The sequence below is a fragment of the Triticum aestivum genome, chromosome 6A (genome assembly GCF_018294505.1).
Source record: "Triticum aestivum cultivar Chinese Spring chromosome 6A, IWGSC CS RefSeq v2.1, whole genome shotgun sequence".
Taxonomy (NCBI): Eukaryota; Viridiplantae; Streptophyta; class Magnoliopsida; order Poales; family Poaceae; genus Triticum; species Triticum aestivum.
Genome location: NC_057809.1, coordinates 596,023,689 through 596,033,910, shown reverse-complemented (window position 1 = coordinate 596,033,910; position 10,222 = coordinate 596,023,689). Strand labels below are relative to the sequence as shown.

The window sequence follows — 10,222 nt, the reverse complement described above, 5'->3', positions numbered from 1 at the left end:
TCTAATTCTTCCCGACGAATTCTGCCTTTGCTTCGCTCTTTTTTCAAATCTTACAGTTGTTCGTTCAAGATTTCTCTTCCTTCTTTATCATATCAATTTATTCATTGGTTAAATCCTACCGGTGGTCCATTAACTTCACGCTATATCTCTCTTAATTGTTTCTACGAGAATAAGTGGTATGCCAAATCCGTTGCTTGTTATCAATCTAAGTTGATGAAGGATAAGCATAATGTAATTCTTATTCTTGTTTGATCGACTGAATCCAATTTCTTATTCCGAAGGTTCATCAAAATTCTTGATCTCATTTTTTCATCTTTCTTTTCTGGAGTTCCGTGTTTTTCCGCATTATCTCGTCGCGAAACTCCATCTAAATCATCGCAAGGCCTCACCTTGTGTTTTCAACTTCTCTTTCCTTTTGTTTGACCATCCTTTTGTTACCGGAGTTCTTCTTGGAGGCTCTACATAGTGGTTCGTCAAGGATTCTTTTCATTCTTCAATTGTTCTTCAAGATTTCTCTCAGAGTTATTATCCGCCAAAGCTATATACTCAAAATTAAACGTGGTGCAAAACACATGTTTTGTTTTGAGGAGATCAAGTATTCCTCTTCTTGAATTCCGAAGTGCAATTCTTTCTACTGTATCATTTGAGGTGGTGTTATGTCATTCTTGATAATTTGAGTTTATGTTTCATGATTCACATGTTGTCAAGAATGAGGTATTTTAAATCCATCAATCTCTTCGTTGGAGTGATCTTGGGTTATATTTCACCTAAAGCCTTCCATAAGGAATGTTTCTTATTGTGGTGTCTATCGATAATCCAAGTTTCCTCCTATTCTCGCAGTGAAAGGAGTTTTCACCTCTTCATTGCTCTCAAGCAATCAATTGTTTTCCGTTAGTGGCCGGTTGTCGCCTAATAATTTTGACACGTTTTCCATAAGACCACAACAAGCTTGTTCTTTTGTTGCTGATTTTTTTTCAACAACTCTTGTTCAATCCTTCTTTTAAGGATGCTCTCTCAAATTCATTGGAGGTAGAAGATGTTGTTTTCTTCTTCGTTACTTTCAATCCGTTCTATCTTTTGTTCCAGAGGCATTGTGATGTTGCACGCTTCGACCCATCATCCCATTTTTTGGCAAAGATCATGTACTTTCTTTTGCTTATCCATTCAACCGGAGTGTCGTGCCCTCTTTTCAAGTTCTTCCTATTCTGTCAAGTTTTTCCTCTCTTCTCAACTAGAGTGCTGTCTGAAATCTTTCTTACCCCTTGTGCCATTCTTTCAATAGTTTTGGAGGCAGTGTGTTGTTGATTTCATCAAGTATCCTCTCATCTTGTCAAGTTCATATTCTATGCCTTCCATTTCCAACCGGAGTGTTGTCATAATTGATCTTTATCGTTTCTTGTACATCTCGTTTCAACCGGAGTGCTTGCATGCACTTCTTGTCCATTGCAACCATTTTCTTATGTCTTTCAACCTTCAAGGTTCTAGTAATGTTCCATGTTTCCTCTTTTTCAATGTAGTGTTTTCAACTTTGTTCATCTTCGTTGTTTTCTTTCTTTAAATTTGTCCAACCTTGCAAGGTTCTTTGGTTTCACTCATTTGTCAAAGAAGCAACTTCATTTTAGCTTTTCTCTTCCTCTTCCGTTTCTCTCCGATGTCATCCTAAATCTTGGGACGAGATCCTCTTGTAGTGGTGGAGTGTTGTAATGCCCCGAAACCGATGCGCCGGGTGTCTTCCAGTTATTCGTTGTTGTTGCCTTCTCATCCGCTTGCGTGTTGCATCTTGCCATGTCATCATCCGCATTGCATCCGCATGTTTTCAAAACTTGCATTCGTCCGGGTCCACTACACCACGACACTACAAAGACGACATGCATCTGTTGGTATAAGTGAGTATCGCCGACATTTTTTTTGTCCCAAAATATACCGACACACAGTATGTTAGTGTTGTTTAAGCTTGTAACACACTATCTGTCACCAAAGCTCACAAAAACACCGACGAAATTTCTATCAGTAAATAGAAGCATTACCGATTGTTTGTGTGTCGCCAATTCGTGGGGACATAAAAAGTGTCGGCTTTGCGCTTCAGCCATGTCCGAAAAATATGGCGCGGGAAGAGAGCCAGGCGCGCGCCATAGGAAACACTCGATTCGCACCAGACCATCAAAATAAAAGAAAAAACACGTTCCTAAGCAGACCCCAACATGTTCGATCGATCCCCAATCTCACCCCCTCCCCTCTCTCTCTCGCGACCCACACACCCTAACCCTAACCCGACTGCGCCGCCGCGCCCGACATGGGCGCCGCCGCGCCGCCGCCCCAACCCACCAACCGGTCCCCTTGCGCCACCACATCTCGGACCGCGGCCTCCCTTCCCTTAGTCCGCAGTAGCAGCAGTGTCGTCTAGGACGGAGGAGCACTGTCCGCCGCCGAGGAGCAGCAGCGCTGTCCGCAAACAAGGATCCGCTGCGCGCCGGGAACATCAGCATCATACGCCGGAGGATCCTCTGCACCGACTACTGTTGAGGAGGAGCCCGCTGTTCTTCTTCCTTCAGCGGCGACCCCTGTCACGGCCCCGCCTCCAGATTTCAACAAGTAAGATGCAGGTATTTTTTCCTTACCTATCTTCTCGTGTGTTGCTATATGGAGTTCACATTTAATTGTGAATGATTTATAACCTGATGGCATGCCTTGCCTGATTACATCCAGGAGGTTCCACGTCTAGGAAATGGCATTATTGGTGTGGTGTTGTTCTGTTTTCTCAATGAATATGAGTCGCTCGATGGATGGGAATTGCTACTGTAAGTCATCTCGGAAACTAGTATTGACCCCCTAAAAAGGGAGTATTAATACAATACGCAAAATTATTAGGCTGCAGATAGTATGGGGTATATCAGTACATGACATAAAAGGTAGTAAATGATATGCCTGATAATGTTTGCTTGTCTTTGTCAGATCTTTTAATTTTCTTTTTGAGTGGCTTCACACACATGTGCTTTTCTGCTGTACTGTATTGCGCCACAAAGACAATACTCGCAGGGATTCTGAAAAATAACTTGAAGCATGCCCATTAGTTAGTAGAGCATATTTTGCATTGCATCCATGACTTTCTTAGTACGTGTGTTCACTTCTAGGTCACTGCATCATGTGAAAAAAAACTGCCGTGCTATAATTTCTCAAAGAAAAGGAAGTTCATGTGAAGAACCATGGCGACACATGTGAGAAAAATATATTTGAGTCAGATATATATATATACATATATAAATGGATGGATGTAATGTTCATAAAGACAGTCTATTTGTTCTTTTTTGTGAGGGAAAGACAGTCTGTTAGTTGTTAGTTAGAAAACTTATAAAGAAGATAGTCTGCAGTAAATGTGTATAAAAAATATAGGTCAATGATATACTGTGATAATACCTCCTTGTTTTTGTCTGCAATAGTTGATTAATTTTTTAGGGTGTTCAAAAAAACACTTCATGAGCTTCTTTTTGAATTGCTGAATAGATTTGTTTTGTTTTAGTCTGAAGTCCAGCAAGTGTGCTTCACGTGCTAGATTTTCCTGCGATTCAAAATCCTGCCCACCTATTCTGAACCCAAATCTATATTATCCACACATCAAGCCTATGAAGGCCCAGTGGCTTTGATGCACACCCATTACTCAATAAGAAAAGTAGAACAACCTATAAACATAGGAAAGATTAACGTGTGCGCTTGTTTGCCTTTTTAATTTGTATAGGTGACCTGGTTTTCTACTGTCAATTTTGACTCAGCTTGAATGTCTAAATAATGAACCCTTTTTGCACATGACATTTATGAATTCTCTCCTCACGGCAGCAGGTAATTTTCTCATGGATGTTTGCACAGGAGTTTGTTATTGCTTCCATACTAGTTTTGTTCAGTTGGTCAAGGTGGTGCTCCCTCTGCAGTACAGAACAATACCAGTGGAGATGCGTGGAGTACGCTATGCCATCCTGTGACCACAACCATTGGCTGCTACTGACGACGTGAGGTGATCTTCTTATATGTTCAATTCTTCAATTGTCATTTGAAATCCTTGGACTAGTGGCTGGGATTGTATTAGTTATTCGGAGATACCTATTTGTACTGACGGTCAATTAGTAAGTTGAACATAGCCCTCTTGTTATAGCCCAATTGTTGTTTTACTTCATTTTTGACAAATCAACATAACACCAAATATTGAGATTTCTAATATGTCGGGGAAGATTGTAAACCTACCTGTGATCCTTTTGTTTTATCTGTTTATGCCGTCAAAACAGGCACTGAGGGTTAGCCTTACGATTGTGTATGGTCCATAGTAGTGCCTTCTGTGTATGTCATGTCTATGTCTTTTCGTTTTCCTGTACTGGATATCTTGTTCTTTCACTCCTAATATGTAGTCTTCTTATAATCTAGGTGCTCATTATTTCTACTTGTTTATTGTCTCACAGATCACAAGTTTAATGTTCGAGTATTGAATCAAGAAATCTTCCGAATCTGTTAACATAGCCTCCACTTACTGTATGCTCAAGTCTCTTTGTGGCATATCAGATTTTAACTTCTGTTTTAGTCTGCTCAAGTGGAGAGGTCCGTGCAATTCACAAATCAAAGTCACAAAATCAGTACTGTATGCCCACTTCTCCTATCCATATTTTCATAACTATGTTTCCTATATTTTTATAACTATGTTTCTTAATTATATTTGTTAGTTTTTCTAATTACTAGGGAAAATAAATTTGTTGCAGGCTGAAGATCTTGGCTATGACCCGCGGAGAGATGAAATATTTATCAGAGCACATATCCGTAAAACTGGAGTTCCTACCGCACAAGCAGAGACACTAATTGTTAGTCAGACATACACATCATGTGTTATTCTTTAGTACATCCATGCATGTGACTGCATATCAATTGATCCCGAGTATTATTCTTGTTAACTTTTTTCCATGAGATGACACTGCTATGATTTGTTTGATGGGTCAGGAAGACATAGGTTCAGAATGGGCACGATAACGTGATACTAAATCTTTGTTATAGCTGAACTGAAGCGTGCTTTCTTTTAAAGATCAGCCACAAAAAAAAAATACTTGACCATTATTTTTAGGGAACCATTTTTAGTTCAGTCCACATATTACGATTACACCCGACTACTTTTTTTTAGAGAAACATAGTTGTTGTAGCTTCTGCAGCATTTGTTTAGTTTCAGGATTTTAACCATAACAAAAAATAACATATGCAAACCTCTATTGTATACCACACAATGTTTCATAGCATGCATGAACCAGAACACAAGCAATGTCCTGTAAATTGACTTGTTTTCACCAAGTGCACTACTACATATATGACTGCAATCTCTGTGATTTTTTGCCGATTCAGTAACTTTGAATGTAATCTCTGAAATCACAGTAAAGACCTTACTCATGTTGTCTTAGAAAATACCTGATTGCTCATCAACAAATTCAGACATTTTTATAGTAAGCCATTTGTGATATGCTAGCTGCTATGCTGACTTTGCTTTATATATTCTAATAAGGTTATTTTTGTAACTTGAATCTTTGCATAATTATAGTCTTTTTTTAGATTACTGGCTTTATTTTTCAGATCCTTTATTTAGTAGATAAAAAGGCCTCTTTGTTTGTTTTATGTTTCAAATCTAATAGTAAAGAAAAAGACATGCATAATTTTTACTAGAGAGCTCATGCAGTCAAGTATCTATTTACTTTTCTTGTAAGCAAGCTGGTATGTTGTACACCTTCTGTTTCTTGGGCCTTTGGACTCAAGGGCAACTCACGAATTTGCAGAAATTGTATTATTTCTAAGATTGCTGAAACATATGAGTTCTTTTGTAGGGACAAATGATAGAAAGTAGCAAGTCCACTAGTTGATTGAAGATGTCCTCGTGATTGTTTTTGTTGAGAACATGGATGAAACATTTTGTTCAGATGGAGCTTGATTCGGCTTGGCGATTGATGAGTTGGTCTTCCATAATATTCTATAGCAGAGCAGTGATCAAGCACTTGATCTCTTAGGAACTTTGCCATTCTGTTTGTAACATGCCTATCGGATATCTGACTTGTGTATTTCCTTAATGGTTGTAGCTAACTTTTGTGAGGTTGTGAAGAAAACTAATGAATCTTGTGTGTGTGTGTGTGTATTGAATGAATGCATTAATCAATGATATCTTGTGATGAACAAAAGAGTACAATTGTTTGTATATGTATTGCGTAGTGAACATGAATTGAATATTATGAATGCAATTTCATTCAAAATATGGTGCATTTGCATTTGTGTTGAAATGTAGAACCCTGGCAGCAAATGTGTCGGTAGAAGAATAGAGCGTCACACTATCTGTTCGCATAGCGCACTGACACACAAACTGTCGGCGTAGAAATGGACGTTGCATAATCTGTTGGCATAGCACATTGTCAGAAGATCTGTCGGCATAACATAGTCTGTCGGTGTAGAAATGTCTGTCGCTGTATATCTCACCAACGTTGTCATACTATCTGTTGGCAAAAACCTTTCCCGGCAGGACTATAGGCGACAACTTCGTTCTGTCGGAAAAGGTTTTTGCCGACACTAAATGTGTCGCCTTAGGTGGCCTATGCCGACAGACTATTTGACGCTGCTTTGAGTGTCGTGGTGTAGTGGTCTCCCAGTTCTCTCCATTGTCCGTTATGAGCCCAGACACACCTGCACGCGCCCGCGGCACGTCCGAAATATTATTTTATAGGTGGCCGGAAAATGTTCTCGAAATGGGTTGAAAGTTGGCATGCGGTGTTGTTATGTTGTCAGTAGATTGCCTGCCAAGTTTCATCGCATTCGGTGTCCGTTTGACGCCCCAATGGTTAACTATAGCGGCATTATAGCCGGTCTTTCGTCGGATGTTTCGGTCCCCTAAACGGCCGTCGGGCCTCTCTCTCTCTTCTCAGCCAAACCACACACTTGACCTCGTCCACCTAACCCTCTTTGCACAGTGCATAGACCCCTCTCGCGCGTCCGAAACTTCCCCGAACCCGACCCGGGCAGTCGTCACTGATGGGTCCGGATCATCCCCAAACATCTATAAAACATCTCCGTTTTTCTTTTTGGTCTCCCTAGCCTATTTTTTCCCGACCATCTGATTTCGATCGGAGGGACTCGGTAGCCCCTAACCTAATCCCCTGCCTATATATGAGCCTAACCCTAATCCTAGGATGTCCCATCCAGCCATTCCGCCCACCGCCGCCGGCTCACCTAGTCTCCTCCTCGCCTTCCTCACCGAGCCAACCACCATCCATCCCGATCCACCTCCCTCCAACTAGAGCCTCCGACCGCCTCCCATGATTTCCGCGCCACCAAAAATCCTCATCAGCCACAGCCCTCGTCCTCGTCAGCCCCGTCACTGCCGGCGACCTCAACCACCATGGCGTCGCCCTCATCCATCAGGCCAGGACCCCTTCGTGCCCTCTCCTTCCCTTCCTACTTTCCCGTTCTTCTCTCTCTCATATGGAGCTCTTTGTCTCCCAGAAACCACCCACGACCGACGACCTCGAGCTGCCATGGATGGGCGCCACCAAGTCCAACCACAAATGCCGGGAACCGCTCCACCACGACCTCCTCCGGCCTCGTCTGCCCCATCCCCGTTGAAGGCCCGCCATTGTCGCTCTGGTTCGGCATGACCACCGCGACAAGTTCTTCTACCTCACGCTCATCCTCGTCTCCTCTCGACCCCGAGCCTTTCATCGCTCGCGCCTCTGCGACCCTCCGCCGCTCCTTGCCGTTCCGAACGGATCCGGCTGCATCCGCGCCATCCCCGTGCATGTGCCGTCGTGCCTCATCGTTGGCTGGCTGCGAGTCCCAGCCCCAGCGCCGCCGGCCGGCCATCAAGTCTGCATCCTCTGCTTTGAGCGACAGAGGGTAACGAGCCATGACCGCGTTGAACAGTCGCCTTGTTCGATCCGCGTCAACCCGCAATTCGGCCGTGTCTCCCGAAGGCCCAGCCTGCTCCTCCGCGGACCCAGCAACCGCGTCCTCCCGCGGGTCGCTTTCCCAACCGGGCCGAGGCCCATGGGTGAGCAGCCCCAATCGCCCTCCTTTTTCCATTGTTGGGCCAGCTAGATACGACCCGATGTGTTTTTTCCCTGCTGCGAATTTGTCTATTACCCACAGGAACGTCTGTTTTACAGAAAAGCCCTCCAACATCATGCATATCATAACTCACCAACCGTGCATCGGATCTAAATAAATTATATATGCAACTTGCTTAGAATCTCGTCTAGTTTCAAAATATGTTGCCTTCATCCATGTTAAAAATGTTAAAAATGTTGTTTGTTTAAATTCGCCTATTGCCATGTTAAAATGCTCTAATTCATAACTAATTAACTGTAGCTCCAAATTTAATAAACTTTATATGTAAATGGGGTAGAAAAATGCCTAGTTTAACATGGTGGCTTTACTTTGCATGTTTAACAACTCTAAAATATGGTTTAGGGCAGAACAGTACCAAATTCATAATATGCATATGAGGATTTTCCGGAATTGTTGTTTGTTATATCCGGTCTCATTTAAACTTGTCTAGATAGGTAGTTTTCTTATGCTTCATCTCTTGCCATGTTTAACAACATTTAATATTGTTGGGTTCCTAAACAAGAGAGAACTAAATAATTGATGTGGTGCTTCGTCAATACGCAACTCGTTGCATATTGACCCCACTTAATTTGTAGTATTGTTTGTGTACTTTGCCATGCCATGCCTCATTAAACCGGACGTGCATCATACTTGGTTGTGCATCATGCCATGATTATGTGTGCTGATTGTTTACCATGTTGTTTGCCTCTTTTCGGTGTTGCTTCTTCGGGTTTGTTCTGATAACGTCGCGTTTGTGAGGATTCGTTCGACTTTGTCCGTTTGTCTTCTTCATGGACTCGTTCTTCTTCCTTGCGGGATCTCAGGCAAGATGACCATACCCTCGAAATCACTTCTATCTTTGCTTGCTAGTTGTTTGCTCTACCGCTATGTCGCGCTACCTACCACTTGTTATATCATGCCTATGTTATCGCTTTTGCTCAGCCCCTCATATAGTGTTGTTAGTTGCAGGTGAAGATGAAGTTTGTTCCATGTTGGAACATGGATATGTTGGGATATCACAATATCTCTTATTTAATTAATACATATATATACTTGGTAAAGGGTGGAAGGCTCGGCCTTATGCCTGGTGTTTTGTTCCACTCTTGCCGCCCTAATTTTCGTCATACCGGTGTTATGTTCCTTGATTTTGCGTCCCTTACACGGTTGGTTGTTATGGGAACCCCTTGACAGTTCGCTTTGAATAAAACTCCTCCAGCAAGGCCCAACCTTGGTTTTACATTAGCCTAACAACCTATACCTTTCCCTTGGGAGTAATTAACCCGAGGGTCATCTTTATTATAACACCCACGGGCCAGTGCTTCTCCAAGTGTTGGTCCGAACCAGGCAGCCTGCGGGGCCACTTCGGGGCAACTTGAGGGCTGGTTTTTTTACTCGTAGCTTGACCTATCCAGTGTTGCCCTGAGAATGAGATATGTGCAGCTCCTATCGGGATTGTCGGCACATCGGGTGGCTTTGCTGGTCTTGTTTTACCATTGTCGAAATGTCTTGTAACCGGGATTCCGAGACTGATCGGGTCTTCCCGGGAGAAGTAATATCCTTTGTTGACCGTGAGAGCTTGTGATGGGCTAAGTTGGGAAACCCCTGCAGGGTTTGAACTTTTGAAAGTCATGCCCACGGTTATGTGGCAGATGGGAATTTGTTAATGTCCAGTTGTAGAGAACTTGACACTTAACATAAGTAAAATGCATCAACCGCGTGTGTAGCCGTGATGGTCTCTTCTCGGCGGAGTCCGGGAAGTGAACATGGTTCTTGTTTTATGCTTGAACGTAAGTAGTTTCAGGATCACTTCTTGATCACTTATAGCTTCTCGACCATTGTGTTGCTTCTCTTCTCGCTCTTATTTGCGTTAGTTAGCCACCACATATGCTTAGTGCTTGCTACAGCTCCACCTCATTACCTTACCCTTCCCATAAGCTTATATAGTCTTGATCTCGCGGGTATGAGATTGCTGAGTCCTTGTGACTCACAAATACTTCCAAACAGCTACAGTTGCCGATGATACCAGTGCAGGTGATTCAACCGAGCCCAAGTGGGAGCTCGACGAAGATCTTGGTCGTTGTTATGTTTAGTTTCCTGTTGATCAATAGTGGAGCCCAGTTGG

At 42.8% G+C, this 10,222-nt stretch overlaps 1 long non-coding RNA gene across 4 annotated transcripts; it reads left to right on the top strand.

The window, feature by feature from the left end:
* The first annotated feature begins 2,203 nt into the window (after positions 1–2,203).
* On the top strand, positions 2,204–6,166 carry LOC123131213 (uncharacterized). 4 transcript variants are annotated; one of them, XR_006464102.1, is made up of 6 exons: positions 2,204–2,592; positions 2,707–2,798; positions 3,832–4,006; positions 4,446–4,621; positions 4,740–4,838; positions 5,841–6,166. It is a non-coding gene; the product is annotated as an uncharacterized lncRNA (long non-coding RNA). The 4 variants fall into 4 exon arrangements; XR_006464100.1 differs by having other exon boundaries at positions 2,204–2,603; positions 3,862–4,006; XR_006464101.1 differs by having other exon boundaries at positions 2,204–2,603; positions 3,835–4,006.
* Positions 6,167–10,222: the final 4,056 nt, after the last annotated feature.